General features: G+C 52.8%; 1 protein-coding gene across 14 annotated transcripts in view; it reads right to left on the bottom strand.

Annotated features, from left to right (window-relative positions):
* TSPAN18 (tetraspanin 18) overlaps positions 1–16,512 on the bottom strand; it is a 204,475-nt gene extending 187,963 nt beyond the window's left edge. For 13 of the 14 annotated variants that reach the window (XM_060399534.1, XM_042233391.2, XM_060399532.1 and 10 more), the window contains exon 1: positions 16,240–16,512. The gene's annotated coding sequence lies outside the window, so the exon portion shown is untranslated. Of the gene's footprint in view, positions 1–15,952; positions 16,085–16,239 lie in introns of those variants that run through there. The other variant, XM_060399531.1, reaches the window with a different exon arrangement.
* Positions 16,513–16,813: the final 301 nt, after the last annotated feature.

Here is a 16,813-nt window from a genome sequence, read left to right as displayed (position 1 = left end):
AATCCTGTCCCCATCCCAAAGGCACAGTCATCTGCTGCCTTCATCATCGCACTGATTTCCAACGTGGCCCTTGGTGACGCCTTAAGGCCCAGGTTCTTGTGTGTGTGCTAAGTGTCTTCAGGCATATCCGACTGCTTGTGACCCCGTGGATTGTAGCCCTCCAGGCTCCTCTGTCCATGCAATTCTCCAGGCAAGAATATTGGAGTGGGTTACCGTGCCCTCCTTCAGGGGGTCTCCCTGATCCAGGGATTGAACCTCCATGTCTTACGTCTCCTGCATTGGCAGACAGGTTCTTTACCACTAGCACCACCTGGGAAGCCCAAGGCCCAGGTTCAGGGCCCAGAAAAACCCACCCAAGTGCACACATGTGTACGTACTGGTGTGACATCAGCTCCTTAATTCTCCTTTGGGGGAATAAATACTACCTCTGTTCACACCATCCTGTTAACTGGCAGGAGAGACAAGACTTCAGATGTGAGCTAGGGAGATGACCTGCCGCTCCCCATGGGAGGACACTTAAGAAAAATATTCTCTCAAGAACCTTTAGGTACCAAGGCACAGATAGTCTCAGAAAATCAAGAGCATCAGGAGCCCAGCCAGGACTGGTTAAAAAAAAAATCTCTGACAAAGGGCAACTTTGTGCAGGAGGGAAGGAGGATGAGGTGGGTGCTGGAGAGGCTGAGTTCCCATCATTCTCCAAGTGAGAGCAGTACCAAGCCTGAGTCACCCACGTAAGCAACAGGGGATCTTCCAGGAGACCAGAAACTCCATGTCCTCAGAGGGAGGGACAGAGGGGACCTGAGACAGGGGAGAGGGGTAGGCAAGAGGGTGTAGCCTGAGTCAGGGACCCAGGAGAGAATTCCTCACAGTGGGTGTGGTTCAGGGGCTTCAAGACCAGTGTTGGACTGGGTGATTATACACCTTCCGGATGTAGCCCCGTCCACCTCAAATCTTCAGTAAAAGTCTAGTACAGTCATCCCTCAAGATTGGTTGCAGGGCCTCCATGGATAGCAAAATCCACTGATCATGCATATAAATGGTGCAGCATTTACATACAACCTACACCATCCTTCTGTATCCTGGACATCATCTTGTTGCTTATAATACCTGAAGGGAAAAGTGAAAGTATCAGTTGCTCAGGCATGTTTGAGTTTTTGCATCTCCATAGACCCACAGGTTCCTTTGTCCATGGAATTCTTTAGGCGAGAATACTGGAGTGGGTTGCCAGGGAATCTTCCCGACTCAGGGATGGAATCTCAGTGTCCTGCACTATAGCCAGATTCTTTACCATCTGAACCACCAAATGTAAATGCTATGTAAATAGTTGCTCTTTCTCTCTCTCTCTCTCTCTCAGTTACTCAGTCCTGTCCGACTCTTTGCCATCCCATGGAGTAGTCCACTGGGCTCCAAGTTCCATGGAATTTTCCAAGCAAGAATAGTGGAGTGGGTTACCACCTCCTACTCCAGGGGATCTTCCCAACCCAGGGATTGAAACCACGTCTCTTGCATCTTCCGCATTTGCAGGTGGATTCTTTACCACTGAGCCACTGGGGCAGCCCAGATAGTTGCTGGAGTGTGGCAAATTCAAGTTTTGCTTGTTGTGGAACTTTCTGAAATTTTTACTTTTGAATATTTTCAATCCACAGTTGGTTGAATCCACGGATGCAAAATTTGCGGACGCGGAGAGCTGACTGGACACGCAGCGGAAGAAAGAAAGAAAGAATGTCTAGACCAGGCAACACCAGGAACCCTTTTCTGCATTCAACAGACCTCCCAGGCAAGGATCCTCTTGCAATGGAAAAGGCTGGGCCTGGCAACGGTTCAGAGAAACCCTTCCCGTTTCTCATACCACTCCAAACAACTGGGTGATCTATGGAATTCCATTATCTTGCACCTCCAGTTTCCCTTCCATAAAACAAGGCTTAAAAAATCTCACCCCAATCGGACTGTTGGGCATCAAATGAGATCATATACATGGGTGTCTACTGGAAACATGGAAAAGTTCTGCTGTGCTTCTGGGATGGAAAGGGGAGGAAAGAGGACCAGTGTAGAAGGTCATGCCACACGCAGCAGCAGGTGGATGCAGCTTGTACTGTCCCCTTTTTTTCCAGATGAGGAAACTGAGGTTCAGTTAGGATTAAAAACTTGTCAAGGCCATGTAGCTGGTGAGGATTTCAACTGTCAGGATCTGCAGTGTGGAATTCAGAAGCCGGAACTCCCCCTTACTTATTCTACGTCCCCACTCAAATACCACCTGGGTTCTACAGCTGCCTTCGGAACTCTTCCTTCTAGAAAAGCATTTAATTTTAATCCTGTACGTTTCTCCCCAGCAGACATGCACAGAACCTTATTTAAATATATTGTTAGCATTATTATTGCTTCGCCTAAAGATTCCTTAACAGAGATCTTTATTTTTCTTTGCCCACAAATACACACACGTGCACCTCTCCAACAGGTTTGAATAGAGCTTTGTGAGTGGTAGGGCTACTCAGAAACAAAAATTGCCTATTATTTCAATTCAATTACATAGCAACCACTTTTTTTTTTTAAAGACTAAATTTATTTGAGCTTATTGTGTGGCGAATCATCAGACATTTTCTTTCTCCAAACTATTTTGAGAAGAGAAAATGATCAAATGAAAGGGAGGAAATGTTAGGCATATCATCCCCGCTATTGAGACTATTGCTGATGGATTTTCCTCTTGCACTTTTAATTTATTTAAACAACACCCCCGCTTCCATCAACAACCACGCCTTGGCTTCCTGAGCGCTTTCCTCCAGGGGATTCGAGGCCTTTCGGTTGTAGTCCCTGATGGAGACACTGAGGGGCGGTTCTGGAGTCAGAGGAGACGTGGAGGAGGAGCAGTCGCACTCCCCAGGCTGTGGGTGTGATGTCAGAGGTCCCCAGCAGACTCGAGCGCTGGTTGCAGCCCAAACAGGGTTAGGTCTAGGTTCTGACTGTCTGGACTCCCAGTCCAGCGCTCGTCCCACCTCTTCAGTTGGGGACAACGGTAAGGACGGCAATTCAGGGGTTGGATCTAGTCCAGCCCTCTTGGTGCGTGCATGTTAAGTCGCTTCAGTCATGTCTGATTCTGCGACCCCATGGACTGTAGCCCACCAGGCTCCTCTGTCCATGGTGATTCTCCAGGCAAGAATACTGGAGTGGGTTGCCATGCGTCCTCAGTCCTCTTGGTGCCCCCACCCAATTCCCAGGCTTTCGTGAGCCCATCCCAGGCTCTGACCCTGGCCCCCGTAGTCCCCATTTGGTCTCTGGGATCAGAAGAGGGAAGGGCCCCTCCCCCGGGGAGAGCCACCACCTGTGGCCCCCACTCTAACCCCTCCGCAGCCCCTGCAACCTGACCTCTGTCTCCTCAGCCTCACAGAACCAGCAGCAGCAGCCTCAGAGGTCGCTCTGTTTGCCTTGGCTCCGCAGCCTGCTTCCCCAGCAAGAAGCCGCTGGAAAGGAAAATAAAACAACAACAAAAAGCCTTTTGATCTGCCAGCGGACGTCGTCGTCCAACCCTGGGGGAAGGTGGAAACCACTCTCTGGAGTGACCTGCTAACCCCTCTCTCACAAATGCTCTCCAAAGGGCCCCAGGGTCTTTCAGAGACCCCACCAGGGCAGGCTCCCAGCCCCATGAGATGAAAGGGTCAAAATGACATCTGTAGGGACTAAGTGGGGATGGGTAGGGGCCAGGAAGAGGCCAGAGAGGATCCAGGAACCATGGAAAGAGAAGATGGCCACTGACCCAGGCTGGCCACTCCACAGGAGGAGGTCACCACAGACTGTCTGCATGGAGGAGCAGCGAGAAAGAGGTGTGTCCCAGAAAAGCAATTCAGTTCAGCAGGAGGGAATCCAGCAAAGGCATCACGCTGTCCACACAGGCGTATCCAGGCACCCATCCCAAGGCGACGCGGCAAGTCACTGACATGGGAGCCGTGCCGCAGTCCACTCCTACCCTTGCCTGGAAAATGCCATGGGTGGAGGAGCCTGGTGGGCTACAGTCCATGGGGCCGCAGAGCTGGACACGACTGAACGACTTCACTTCACTATACTGTATATAGGACATATATACACACAGTTGGGTACCTAGGCTAACTGTTAGACTTACAAACTGGACTTACGAACGTGTTCTTGGAAATGGAACTCCTTCATACACGAGGGACCTACTGTATATAGGAATAACGGGCATCATATACACAGCTGGGCTCATTTACTGGGCAAACAATTCAGCAGGATTGGGGGTTGCTCACAACAGGTCTGGGTAAGGAGATGGGCTTAAAACTCGGTTTCCATTGAATCTTTTTTTGTTCTATTTCTATACTCTCTTACTGTGTTTATTCTGATTATTTTTTCTTTGGTCTTTTACCAATAAAAAGTGATTCATTTCAAAGAGCTTCTGGAAAGTAAAAAAAAAAAGAAAGAAAGAAAAGAAAGAAAAGAAAAAGAACTATGCTGCTGCTGCTGCTGCTGCTAAGTTGCTTCAGTCATGTCCGACTCTGTGCGACCCCATAGACAGCAGCCCACCAGGCTCCCCCGTCCCTGGGATTCTCCAGGCAAGAACACTGGAGTGGGTTGCCATTTCCTTCTCCAATGCATGAAAGTGAAGAGTGAAAGTGAAGTCGCTCATCGTGTCCGACCCTCAGCAACCCCATGGACTGCAGCCTTCCAGGCTCCTCTGTCCATGGGATTTTCCAGGCAAGAGTACTGGAGTGGGGTGCTATTGCCTTCTCCGAACTATAGAGAGCGAGGAAAAACCCAGAATCAATGATCCCCCTGTCTTCCTAGGACCCTCCCACTTCCTTCTCACCTCCGTCTCAGCCCACCTGCAGTACCATGGGCCCCAGTTCCCTTAGAGGTTTGGCAGCTGCTGTCAAACAAAGGAATTAAGGAATGGAGGGGAGCAAAGGGCCAGGGTGAGAGGCCTCTCAGACCCCTGGATCCTGATTTCCTCCCACTCTGGCTGATAAGACACGAACTGGCTCCAAAAGAGAAGACCTTGGTGTCCCACAGAGGAGCAGAGCCAGGGAACAGACCATGTACTGCTATAATTAAAATGAGGCTTTTAGGGTGGGTCGTAATCCAATCCAACTAATGCCCTTAATAAAAAGAGATTTGGACCCCCAGGGGACACCAGATTGGACCCCCAGGGGACACCAGAGGTACATGAGCACAGAGGATCCAGGGAGAAGACAGCCTGCTGCAAGCCTAGGAGAGAGACGTCAGAAGAAACTGAATCTGCCAACACCTTGACCATGAACTTCTATCCTTCTACCTAAAACTGTGAAAAAGTAAATTAGATAGGAATTAACTTACTTCGTGCCCACAACAACCCAATAAATTAGGTATTATTTTTAGTCCCATTTTATGGACAAGAAAGTGACGAACCAAGAGGTTGAGTAACTTGCCCAGCCCTGCAGAGCTGGTGAGTGAGAGTTGGGACTGTTAACCATCCCTTTGGATGAGATAGGGGCTCGTAAGTGCCTGGCACACTGAAACTGATCAATACATGCTAGCTACACTCATTACCCGAAACCACCTGAAAAAGACCAGTCTGCAAAGGGTAGGAATGGAGGAAGGCGTTTTGTGGGCACCTGCCAGGTGCCTGGAACCCAGGGATGGGCCAAGGCTGACAGGGTCCCTGCCCTCCAGGGGTTACACTAGAATGGGGAGATGGAAGTTAAATAATTACACACACACAAGTCAACAATCACCCAGTTTTGACCAACTTCCTGTTAAGAAGAGGATAGTGGAGCCATCGGGGCTTCCCGGTAGCCCAGCTGGTGAAGAATCCACCTGCAATGCAGGAGACCCTGGTTCGATCCCTGGGTCAGGAATATCCCCTGGAGAAGGGATAGGCTACCCACCCCAGTATTCATGGGCTTCCCTGGTGGCTCAGATGGTAAATGATCTGCCTGCAGTGAGGAATACCTGGGTTCAATCCCTAGGTTGGGAAGATTCCCTGGAGGAAGCATGGCAACCCACTCCAGTATACTTGCCTAGAGAATTCCCCGGGACAGAGGAGCCTGCTGGGCTATATAGTCCATGGGGTCGTAAAGAACTGGACACAACTGAGGGACTAAAGCAGGTAAGGGCAAGAGAAGGAAGCCAGGTGGTTGTAGGCTGGAGCAGAGGGTGGTAGGCTTGGGGGGCAGAAGGGGCAAAAGTTGCCAGAAAGTCTTAGAAACGCAAGTGAGGTGCTCACTCCGGCAGCACATACGCTAAAATAAACGCAAGTGAGAATCTATGGAAAGGGTTTCCAAAAGAGTTCAACACGGCTAGCACGATCACATTACACAACAGATGTTTCCTCTAACAAAGCAAGCAGGTTGAACGTCAGTAAATTGAATTTTATTTTTAAGGCGGTAGGGAGGAACGAGAATCTGAGAGTTAACGGTCTGTAAATGGGATGAGGAGCCTCTGATCCAGCTGGCATTTCATAGATCCGGCCACCTCGAGTGAGGCACCCCTGCTAGGTAACAATACTGGAGGAGGACTGGCCGTCCGTGTGGCAGCGTGTGGGCCAGTGTCTCTGCTGGGGGTGGCCGTCTGCTCCCCCATGGGTCTCGGGGCACCGGAAGCTTGTGAGCATGGCTCTCCCCAGCGGCCACCACACAGCCTGCTTTCTGGCACCCGCAACCTTCCAGGCTCCTCTTCCCCAGCTCCTCCTCATCCCCCAAGCTTTAACTTGTACTTACTTTCATGGGGAGGCCTTTGCTGCCCAAGCCCCCAGATGTATCTGTCTTTCATGAGTTTTTCCTGGCACCCCTGACACCCCCCTGGGTTTGTCCCCATACTATCCTCAGTGCCCCCACCTAAGGGGGTTACCGGTAGAGGCCTCGGTACACAGCAAAGAAAGATGAGATCCCAAACAGCTCTAAGAATTTCATTCATTCATTCAGCATGTATGAACACCTATGAACATCCATTTATTCTGTCCCAGGCACTGAGTTACACATGCTGTGGGCACCATGGAGAATGAGACAGACAAGTCTCTGCCCTCATCCCCCTGAGGAAAACACATCATAAATAAAGTAATTAGAATAATTCCAACATTCATTGAACACTTTTGAGGTGCCACGTTCAATCCTGCAAGATACATTTATGCATTTTAATCTTATTTTATCTTCATAAAAGATAAAATGACAATGATCATTTCACAAAACATACAAAAACTGGGTAATTATGTTGTACATCTGAAACGAATATAATGTTTTATGTCAATTAGACCTCAATTTTAAAAAAAAATCCTTATGGTGGTACAGAGAACTTAAGTATTTGGTTAAAGGCCACTGAAAGTCACGAACTGTGGCTGAACTGGGACTTGAACCAGGGCCCTTACGCTCAGAACGCCTAACCCTGCATGGCATGTTGCCTCTTCTGCTTTCAAAGCACAGGATAGAGCTGTGTATCTGAACTTTGGCCTCCGCAGCTGAGCCTTCAAACCCTCCAGGGTCCCTGTGGGATGGGCTCGGGGGATGGGAGCCTCAGCTAGTCCGTCCTAGGCCCCCTTCTCATGCAGAGAAGTTGGGACACCACCCCAAGGGGAGAGGAACCCAACTTGCCAACATCATAGTGATCTCTGGTGCTGAAGGTGAACCTAGGATAAACAGCAAGGATAATTCATCAGGACCAGACATTCTTAGCCTGAGAGGAGATGGAGACAACAGGCACCCCACCCCCCAGAAAGACAACCAAAAAAAAAAAAAAAAAAGTAAAGGGTGCCTTTCTTGCAGTCCTTTCAAATCATTCTTTGTAGAAAACATCCTTTCTTGCAATTAGTTCCAATCCACAGGCATTGATGCTTCTTAAGCCCATATTGAACACCTAACACACTTCCAAGCCTATTGTGTGCTGTGTGCTAAGTTGCTTCAGTCGCCTCCAACTCTTTGTGACCCCATGAACTGTAGCCCACCAGGCTCCTCTGTCCATGGGATTCTCCAAGCAAGAATACTGGAGTGGGTTGCCATTTCCTTGTCTAGGGGATCTTCCCAACCCAGGGACTGAAACCATGTCTGTTACATCTCCTGCACTGGCGGGCAGCGTCTTTACCAATAGTGCCACCTGGGAAGCCCCTCCAAGATTGTTGGGAGGGAACAAATATAGAAAGCAGCATCTGACAAATGTCAGTGGTGGAAAGAGTGTGTCTGATGCAGACACTGATTCTTCCGATGCTTTTAACTAGGCCAAGTGGGTGCAAATCCTCACTTTATTGATAAGGAGACTGAAATGTACAGAGATTACCCACTATTAATTGTATAGTTGAATGACCTTGAGTGATAACATACCCACCTGTTATGGAGTGAATTGTGTGCCCCCCAAAGCTGAGTTGCCATCCTAACCCGCTGGTCCGTGACTTTAGTTGAAAACAGGGTCTTTGCCGATGTCATCAAGTTCAGATGAGGCCCTTAGGCTCTAATCCAATGTGACTGGAGTCCTCATAAGAAGAGGAAGGACAGACCCAGGGAGGACATCTCGTGATGACAGAAGAGGAGACTGGAGCGACACGTCTACAAACCAAGGAAGAGCAAGAGCCGCCAACAGCCCAGGAGCAAGGGACCCTCCCCTGGAGCCCTGCTGACACCTTGACATTGGCCTTCCAGCCCCCAGAACTGGGAGAGCATGAATGTCTGTGGTCTGAAGCTCCCAGTTTAGGGTATTTATCACTGCAGCCCTGGGAAACCAATACAGCCTCATCGGGCTCTTAAAGCTGGTCCAAAGCTCTGCCCCAGGGTTTAGTGGGGAGGGGCTGCAGCAGCTGACCTCTGGGGGCAGGAGTGAATGAGATGTGTTTTAGGGACCTCACAGTGCCTGACTCATAACCTAACTGGCTTGCTCCCCCCCTCCACCCCACTGCTTCTCAGAGAAGCTGCGGGCATCTTGGTGGCAGCCGCAGTGGAAAGCCAGTCTCTCTGTGCCCCCAGAACAATTGTCTCCTCTACTCAGGGGTACACAGGCCACCTCTGAATCCTGTCTTGAGGAGCCAAACCTTCCCAAAGACCCTTCCACCCCAGTGTCCAGTCCACCAGCTATTCCTGGGATGTCTTCTGCAAGGGAGGGGACAGTAAATCCCCATTATCCTAGGGGTGTTTATATTTTGGCTAGAGGAGCCCATCATCACCCTGGGGGCTAAAACTGCAGACAAAGTGAGTACCCTGGGCTCGCCCTGGGGAGGGAGCCCTGTGTGCCAGGAACCAGCTGGTGGCGGGCTACCGCACCCCCGGGAGGCTGAGGCACTCTTGGCCAGCGAGAACGCGGCAATCTGTCCCAACCGGAGAGGCAGCACCAAGGAAGGGGGCCTCTCTCAGCAGTACCCCCAGGCCCTGCGCCCACAGTGGTAATTAGACATGAAAAGATGGGCCTACATCCAAGGGCTGGGGCTCCAAATTCTTCTCCCATTTCAAATGGAAGCTGTATTAGTTCAACACAAGAGCCCAGCCCGAGGCCACCCAGGATGGGAGCCCAGAGCCTCTCCATCCAAGAGACGGGCGTGAAAGATGGGTGCGTTGGGGGGTGGGGGGGACGTTGGGGAGGGGTGAGCACTTGGAGCCTCGCCTCAGACACTGGCCCCTGGCCAGAGGCTTCGCTCCCTTCTAACTCAAGTGGGTGAGAAGCAAAGCGCAAACATCCTGACACCTACTAAGTGCCAGGCGCTTAATTAGCTTTATAGCTTTCTACATTCTTTCCATTTTACAGAAAAGAAAACTGAGCCTTAGAAAGATGCACTCATGCTAAAGCAGAGGAGTCAGGATTCGAATCTAAGTTTGACCATCTTACTGTTCTCAGAAAAACAGGGCTGGGAAGCCTCATTAGACTCCCTCTCTTTACTTGCTCAGTCCCACAAGGAGTGAAAGGGAAAGCAGGAGGCTGCAGAGATGGGACAGGAAGCCCAGGTAACTTTCTGTGTCATTCGGGGGGCACCCCAAAGCTTGAATGCACAGCAGTTCCCAAAGCAATGTATGCAGGGCCCAAATGCCTAAGGCTTTCACTATGAGTATTTACAACCAAGCCTTCTCAAGCTCCAGCACTATTGCCTCAGCTTCCAGATAGTTCCTGCAGTCTCCCCCAGCCTCCTCTCCCCCTGCCCCTGCACACACAGAAGATGAACACAGAGCTCTTCCCCATTAGGGAGTGGGAAGAGGAAACAGAAGAAGAAGTAGGTTCTGGAGGGTCTTGGAAGAAGTCCTCAGAGCAGCAAATTTCAGCAGGGCAAAGGAGGCCATGGGCGCTCTGGGGCTGAGGTCAAGGGCCTGGCTCCGCGCCCGTGCTGTGTGGTCACGGGCCAGTCCCTGGGCCTATCTGGGCCCTGCCTCTCTGCCGTGTACTATGGGCAACTACATCATCTGCCCAGAGATCGTTTCCAGGTACACGGTCTGTAATCTCCTAAGAGCAAGGCACTGCGGCTGCCAAGTCGCTTCAGTCGTGTCCGACTCCGTGCGACCCCATAGACGGCAGCCCACCAGGCTCCCCCATCCCTGGGATTCTCCAGGCAAGAACACTGGAGTGGGTTGCCATTTCCTTCTCCAATGCATGAAAGCAAAGAGTGAAAGTGAAGTCACTCGGTAGTGTCCGAATCTTAGCGACCCCATGGACTGCAACCCACCAGGCTCCTCCGTCCATGGGAGTTTCCAGGCAAGAGTACTGGAGTGGGTCGCCAGTGCCTTCTCCGAGAGCAATGCACATCAAGGATCAGTAAGGAAAGGAAGCGTCCGTGTTTTAAGGACTGACTATGTGCCAGGTCTATGCTAGAAGCTTCAAATGCATCATCTCAGTGTATCCTCGAAGTATTCTATCCAGGAAATAGAAACGCAAGGAGTTAGTGCCTGGTAAATAGCAGCCCCCCTTGCAGCTGGTTTGGGGCCAGGTGACAGTTTTGCCCGGTGCACCAGAGCTGAGGTGACTGTGTCTCCTCCAGCTGAGGCTGTGGAGTCTTCCTGGGCCTCTTCCTTCTCCATCACTCTCCTCTCCTCCTGCAGTAACTGCAGATGCCGCATCACCCAGGATGTGCAGCTACAACGACGGTGGAGCCACCATCCGCCTGGGTCCCTAAGCGACCGTGTGGAGCAGAGATCCATGCTAGACGAGTAGCATGAGTGAGAATTGCTCCCACGGGTTAAGCCACTGGGAGTTTGGAGTCATCTGCTGTGGTTGCTGGTGTTACTTCGCTTGATAGTGGAAACCAAGGCCACGTAGCCCGTAAACGGCAGGCAGAACAAGCAAGTTCACGTCGGTGACTCCAACACGCATCCTCTGTCAGCTACAGCTTTCTGCGGCTGAATGAGATCATCCCCTTCCTATAAGCAACCTTGTCCCAAAAAACTCCTACCTCTCAGCGTCCCCAGGATGGCTGAGTAATCAACACAGGGTGAAAAAAGAGCATCTCATAAAGCACTCTGAGCCTGGAAGATGAGCAAAAGCAGGGAGAAAGGGGCCTGATTATATCTCAGGGAAATCTTTCCTGGGCTTTGGGGCTCCACAGGTGGTTTTGATGGGAGAGAAACATCACAGAATGGTTTCAAGCACAAAAGGGAGAAACAGATCGACCTAGGATCTAATTCCAGCCCCCCCCTCAACAACTTACTGACTTGCTTTTTCTGAGCCCTACATTCTAATCTGTGAAATGGGTGCAATATCTGAACCAGCTTTCAGGGTTGGCGGTGAGATGAAGCATTGTCTAGGTCCTGGCCGACGGTAAGCACTCCCCAAACATCTGCCATCTGATCATCGCTGGAATGGCTCAGAGAACAGCCTCTGCTGGAGAGAGATGAGGCCACAGTGCCGCTAGAGGCTGCCCTGCCAGGATGGCTGACATAGCCCAGACCACGGGTCTGGCCTGGCCCACGTCCCTGCAACAGACCGAGGGGCAGAACGCTGAGAGGGAAACAGGGCCAGCCAGACATAGTGCAATGCAGCCGAGGAGCCAGATTATTTATTTTAAAGTCGAAAGTGTCTTCTAGGAGGATGGCCTTTTATTTGGGTGAATCTGGGAGTTGTTTATCAGCTTAAACTCATTATCTGCACATATGGTCTTCGTACTATGGTTAAGGGTGGGAGACAAAGGATGGGCATCTACTAGCTGATGAAATATCATCCCTCAAGTGCCAGAAAGAAGGATATTTTCAGTGACGTCACATTGGGCTTCCTGCCACAAGGATGGGGCTATCATGAGAACATGCACAAGATTTTAACTCAGGAGTCCCTCCAGTGAGGCAGGGAAAGGAAGGAAAAGAAAACAAGCAACAAAAATATTCACCCTAGTCTTCCATCTCAAAAGCAGACACACACACACACACACACACACACACACACACACACACACGTATTCCATGCCCCAAAATATCAGAGCTGGAAAGGATCAACGTTGATCCTCGCCCCCATTTCACAATAACAGTAATAGTAGAAGTAATAATAATGACAGTGATGATACTGGAGGTTTGTTGAGCATTTACTACCTGCCTGGCACCGTGCTGTTTCACATGTTTTATCCTGTTGACGTTTCACAACAATCTGAGGGAGTATTATTAGTCCCATTTTACAGATCAGGAAACTGAGGCACCAGAGGTTGAATGGCCTCAGGTCACACAGCTAATAAGTAGAAGAAAGCTGACATTCAAACCCAAGCAGCCTAACTGCCTCACCATGCTGCATCTAGAAAGATGGGGAAACTGAGGCTCAGAGACGGGCAGTGACTCATTCAAGGTCCCACAGCTCCAGCTGTAACAGAATTGGGGCTAGAACACAGGTCTCCTTACTTCTGATTCAGCTGGTCCAGTGCCCTTTCCACTGCATCCTGTTGCCAATCAGTAAGTACACACACGCATACGACTAGCGCACGTGATTTTGCTCATCTCCAAGTGGTTTAATTACTAATTAAACCAGTAGTCTTGGGTACCAACAAGGGGCAAGGGCTGGACCTTAAGATAACAAGTGCCGAGATGAAAGATCTGCTTTGCCAGCTGCAAACACTGGGGCTCATGTCTCTCTTCCTCTCTTCTTAATCAGCGTTTCATTATCTGCACACTCTATCCCCCAACCACCCAGGGCAGAGCGCTGATGCCGGTCCAAGGTGGCAGCCCGTGCAGCAGGAGGAGCCCGGGCTGGTGGGTTACTTAACAGCATCAGATTGCAAAAATACCCATCAACCCATCATCTGCTCTGGGGGACCAAAGTGCTGTCTTCCAAAGGGCCCCCTCCCTTTGCTGTGTCCCAGCTGAGCATGAACAAATGTTCCTGGTTTTCCTTCTCAATGGCTGATGAAATAGACCAGGAAAGCAGCCCTCTGGAAAGAGGGGTCCCTAACAGGGGCCACCATTTGCTCTTCCCAGGAAAACGGAGACAGTGAAAGCTGGACAGACATCCAGAGAAAGGTAGTGTACAAGCTTGCAGGCAGAAATGTGGAGCCCAGCAGGAACTGGTCATCAACACCACCCTCTCTGTCCCCAAGCCACAGTCTGATGGTTGACAGGCTCCTGGTTCACGTTGCTTTGCAGGGGCAGAGCAGAGCAAGACATGGCCAGAAGAGGTGCCCCCCACTGGATGGAAGACAGACGGTTGCCTAGCACCCTGAAATGTCAGTTGCAAAGGCCCCCTCGGAATCTCCTGGGCCGACACCCTCATCTTACAGGTTTACCCTGTGCTCTATCTCCATTCTGCCTCCTCCAACCCCAGCCCAGCCCCAGACCATTAAAAATTCATTCCGTAATTCAGGGAGCTGTTTCCCAGCTGACGAGGCAGTTTTGAAAGGAGGTGGGGGGCAGTTTTTGCTGGACCAACCCAAGATGTCCTAATTCCTATTCCAGATGAACTGATGCCTCTAAAAAGTGGTCTGGAACTTTCGTCCATATACTGCCATTTCAGCCTTGGGCTGGGTAAAGACACCCCAGAGGTCTGCCATCTGAATGCATCTGGGGCCTGTTGGACCAGGAGGCCTGAAATTCTACTGGATCAGAGATCTTAGGGTTTCCCAGGGAGCACACTGAGCCCACACATGGTACTCAAACATGGACGTCCGCTGCCCTCAGAGTCTCAGTCCCCTCCTCTTTCCGGGGCAGGTTGGGTGTGAAGGGGGTGGGCAGGGAAGACGGGTAGAACGCAGACCTGCCAGCCCTCTGGGGGCCCCCTGCTCACTCCCAGGTTCCAAGGAGGGCTATTCTGGGCAGGCTTCCCTCCACCGAAAATCGAGTCATAAAAAACAAAACTGAACACAAACAAAACAACTCCTTTTGTTTTCTGGCCCCGTGGAATGTCTTGAAGACAAACCCAGAGACAGCAAGCCTCTCCACCCTTTCCCCTGTCTCCTCCCTTCATGTCCTCTTCTACTCAAAATAAAAACCATGCTGCTCTTTCTTCAGGGCAACTTTGTCCTACATCAATTTGAGAGCATCCAATTAAAAAAAAAACATTTGCTACACCGAAAGCAAGAACCTCAGCTCTCTTTCAAGGACCACCCCGTTTTCGTCACCTTTGCAAGGGACTCTGGGGACATGAGAGGAAGGAGGCGGGGGGCTGGGGGTGGGTGGGTGGAGGGCTGCCCCATGAGCCACTGTTTGGAGCCGAGAGAAAGATGAAAACTTGCACCGGCCGCTACGAGGCCACTGCACATTCTTAGGTTTGCTCAGTTGTACTCACTCGGGGTGCTGGGAGGAGGGAGAGGATTAGAAAAAGATGAGACCACAGTCCCTTTAGTGTCCCTTCAATGTCGAACAGCCCCACCTGTGACAAAGATGATGCTCTTCATAGAAGCCAGCAATTTTCTCCTTTCCAAGGCCTTAGCACAGACTCACAGGTTCAACACACAGGGGCCCTAAATTTAGTCCCACAGTGGGACACACAGCAGGTTTCCACCAATAATTGTGAAATGAGCGGATGAATGTGGCCTGTGGACTGCAGACCCCAAGAGGAGGGGCTCTTGTTTGAGAAATTTACCACTGGACTGCTGAAGTCTTTTAGGCGCCCCCATCAACCCCACCCCGTGCCCAGAGAAAGAATCCGCCCCAAGACTCTCAACCCACCCACACCAGAAAAGGCTCTGGCCAGATCCCTGGAACAAAGGTACAACTTTCACAAAAAGGATGCATTCAGCCATTTAGGTTTCAGGCTTCATAGAAACCTCAGAAAGTTAATTCTCCCATCCAATCATTTCACACCGATTTGCTGTTAATGTAAAGTTCTCCTCCTTTTTGTTTTTCTGGGGGTAAAATTTTTTTTTATTCACCCAGACATCCTGCCAGGTCGCCCAAGAAAAACCAGCTTTTGAAAGCCAAGCTTTCCTATGCACAGTTATAACTGAGGGCACCCCAGCTTCACACTCCGACCCTCTCCCCCTTTCCGCCGGGGTGCGGTGCTCCTCAGGGGGGGTCCCTCGTGCGTTGAGGGGTGGTCTGTGGTTGCGGTCTGTCGCTCCTGGATTTCCGTGCGTTTGTCTCGCTGAAACCAGAACTCGCCTTTCTAGGGGTGAAAGGGCCAGAGAGGGGCGCCCCCTGGCGGGAGCCAACTCCCCTCAATACGGCCGGGACGCCAAGCCGGCGCGAACCCACCCGTGCCCGCCAACCCTCCAAGCGTTCTTCCACTGCGCCCCTAAATCTGGATGTGCTCAAGTTTCGGATCCACCGAGCACCTCGGAGTCTCGGCTTCCCCAAACCGCACACACCGCGTTCGGAATAAAGGGGGAACCACCCCCCTCCCCGAAGGAAAGCGTGGCGCCCCCGCCCCGGCCCGCTCCCAGGGACCCCGAAGGCGGCCGGCCCTCGGTGGCCCCGCTGGGCCGGGCAATCCCCACAGCCCTGATCGTAGCTCCTAATCCCTAGTCCCTACCTGCGCCCCTCCCCATCCCCTTACAGAGCGGCGTGGCGCGCACCCCCGCCCCTCCGGACTCAGCCCTCGCCGAGCCCCTAGACCTCGTAACCACACCTGCCCCCCTCCCCGCGCCGTTCTGCAGGCGCCCCCGACTCACCCGGCCCGGAGCGCGGGGCCGTGGTGCACCTGTCCCCGGGGGACGCCGCCGGCCCTCGGCGGGTTCGGAGCGCGGATGCGGGCGAGCACGTCTTCCCCGCCCCTTCCCCAGCCTATAGCCGAAGTAGAACTCGGTTCCCGGGCTTCCCCAGGACCATCCTGGGAGGGCCCCCCCATTCCACCCTCCACCCCCACCACGCCGGGGTGGGGGGGGCGCGTGGGTCCCCAAGTCCCCTGGGGGGCGCGGCGGCGGGGCGCGCGGAGGGCACAGAGGTGCGGGGCCCCTACCTTCCAGCCGCAGCGGCCGGACCCCGTGCCAACTCGCGTCGGCGGCCGCGGGGGAAACTTTCCCCCGGGCGGAGAGGCGCGCTCGCAACTTGCTCGGCGCCCGCTGCCTTCCCGGCGGTGGCGGCGGCGGCAGCGCGTCCAGGGACAGACTGGCGCGAGGCGGCCGCGGCGGCCGCGGCGCTCGCTCGGGGCTCGGGGCTCGGGCGGCCTCGCGCGGCTCCGCGGTGGATCGCTCGGCGCTGCGTCCGCCCCGCAGCCTGGAGCCCCGGAGTCGCCGGCGGCAGCTGCAGCCGCCCGCCCGCCCGCCGGCCCCACCTCCCCGCCGCCGCTCCGTCCCTCCCTCGCTCTCGCCCGCGCGCCCTCCCCTCCCCGAACCTCCTCCCCTTCAGTCTCCAGCCGCCGCCGCCGCCGCAGCCGCCGCCACCGCCGCCGCGAAGGCACGTCTCCGCCGGCGGGCCGGCCCCCCTCGCTCCCTCCCGGCCTCGGTCCCTGCCTTCTGGACGGCATCCCGGCCTCGCCCCGGGGGCCCCTGGGGCCTCTCCCTGCTCTTCTCCCCTTCCTTCCCTCTTGCCCG

The sequence above is a fragment of the Ovis aries genome, chromosome 15, assembly GCF_016772045.2.
Source record: "Ovis aries strain OAR_USU_Benz2616 breed Rambouillet chromosome 15, ARS-UI_Ramb_v3.0, whole genome shotgun sequence".
NCBI lineage: Eukaryota > Metazoa > Chordata > Mammalia > Artiodactyla > Bovidae > Ovis > Ovis aries.
Note: the sequence above shows the minus strand (reverse complement) of the source record. Positions and strands in the feature narration are given on the sequence as shown.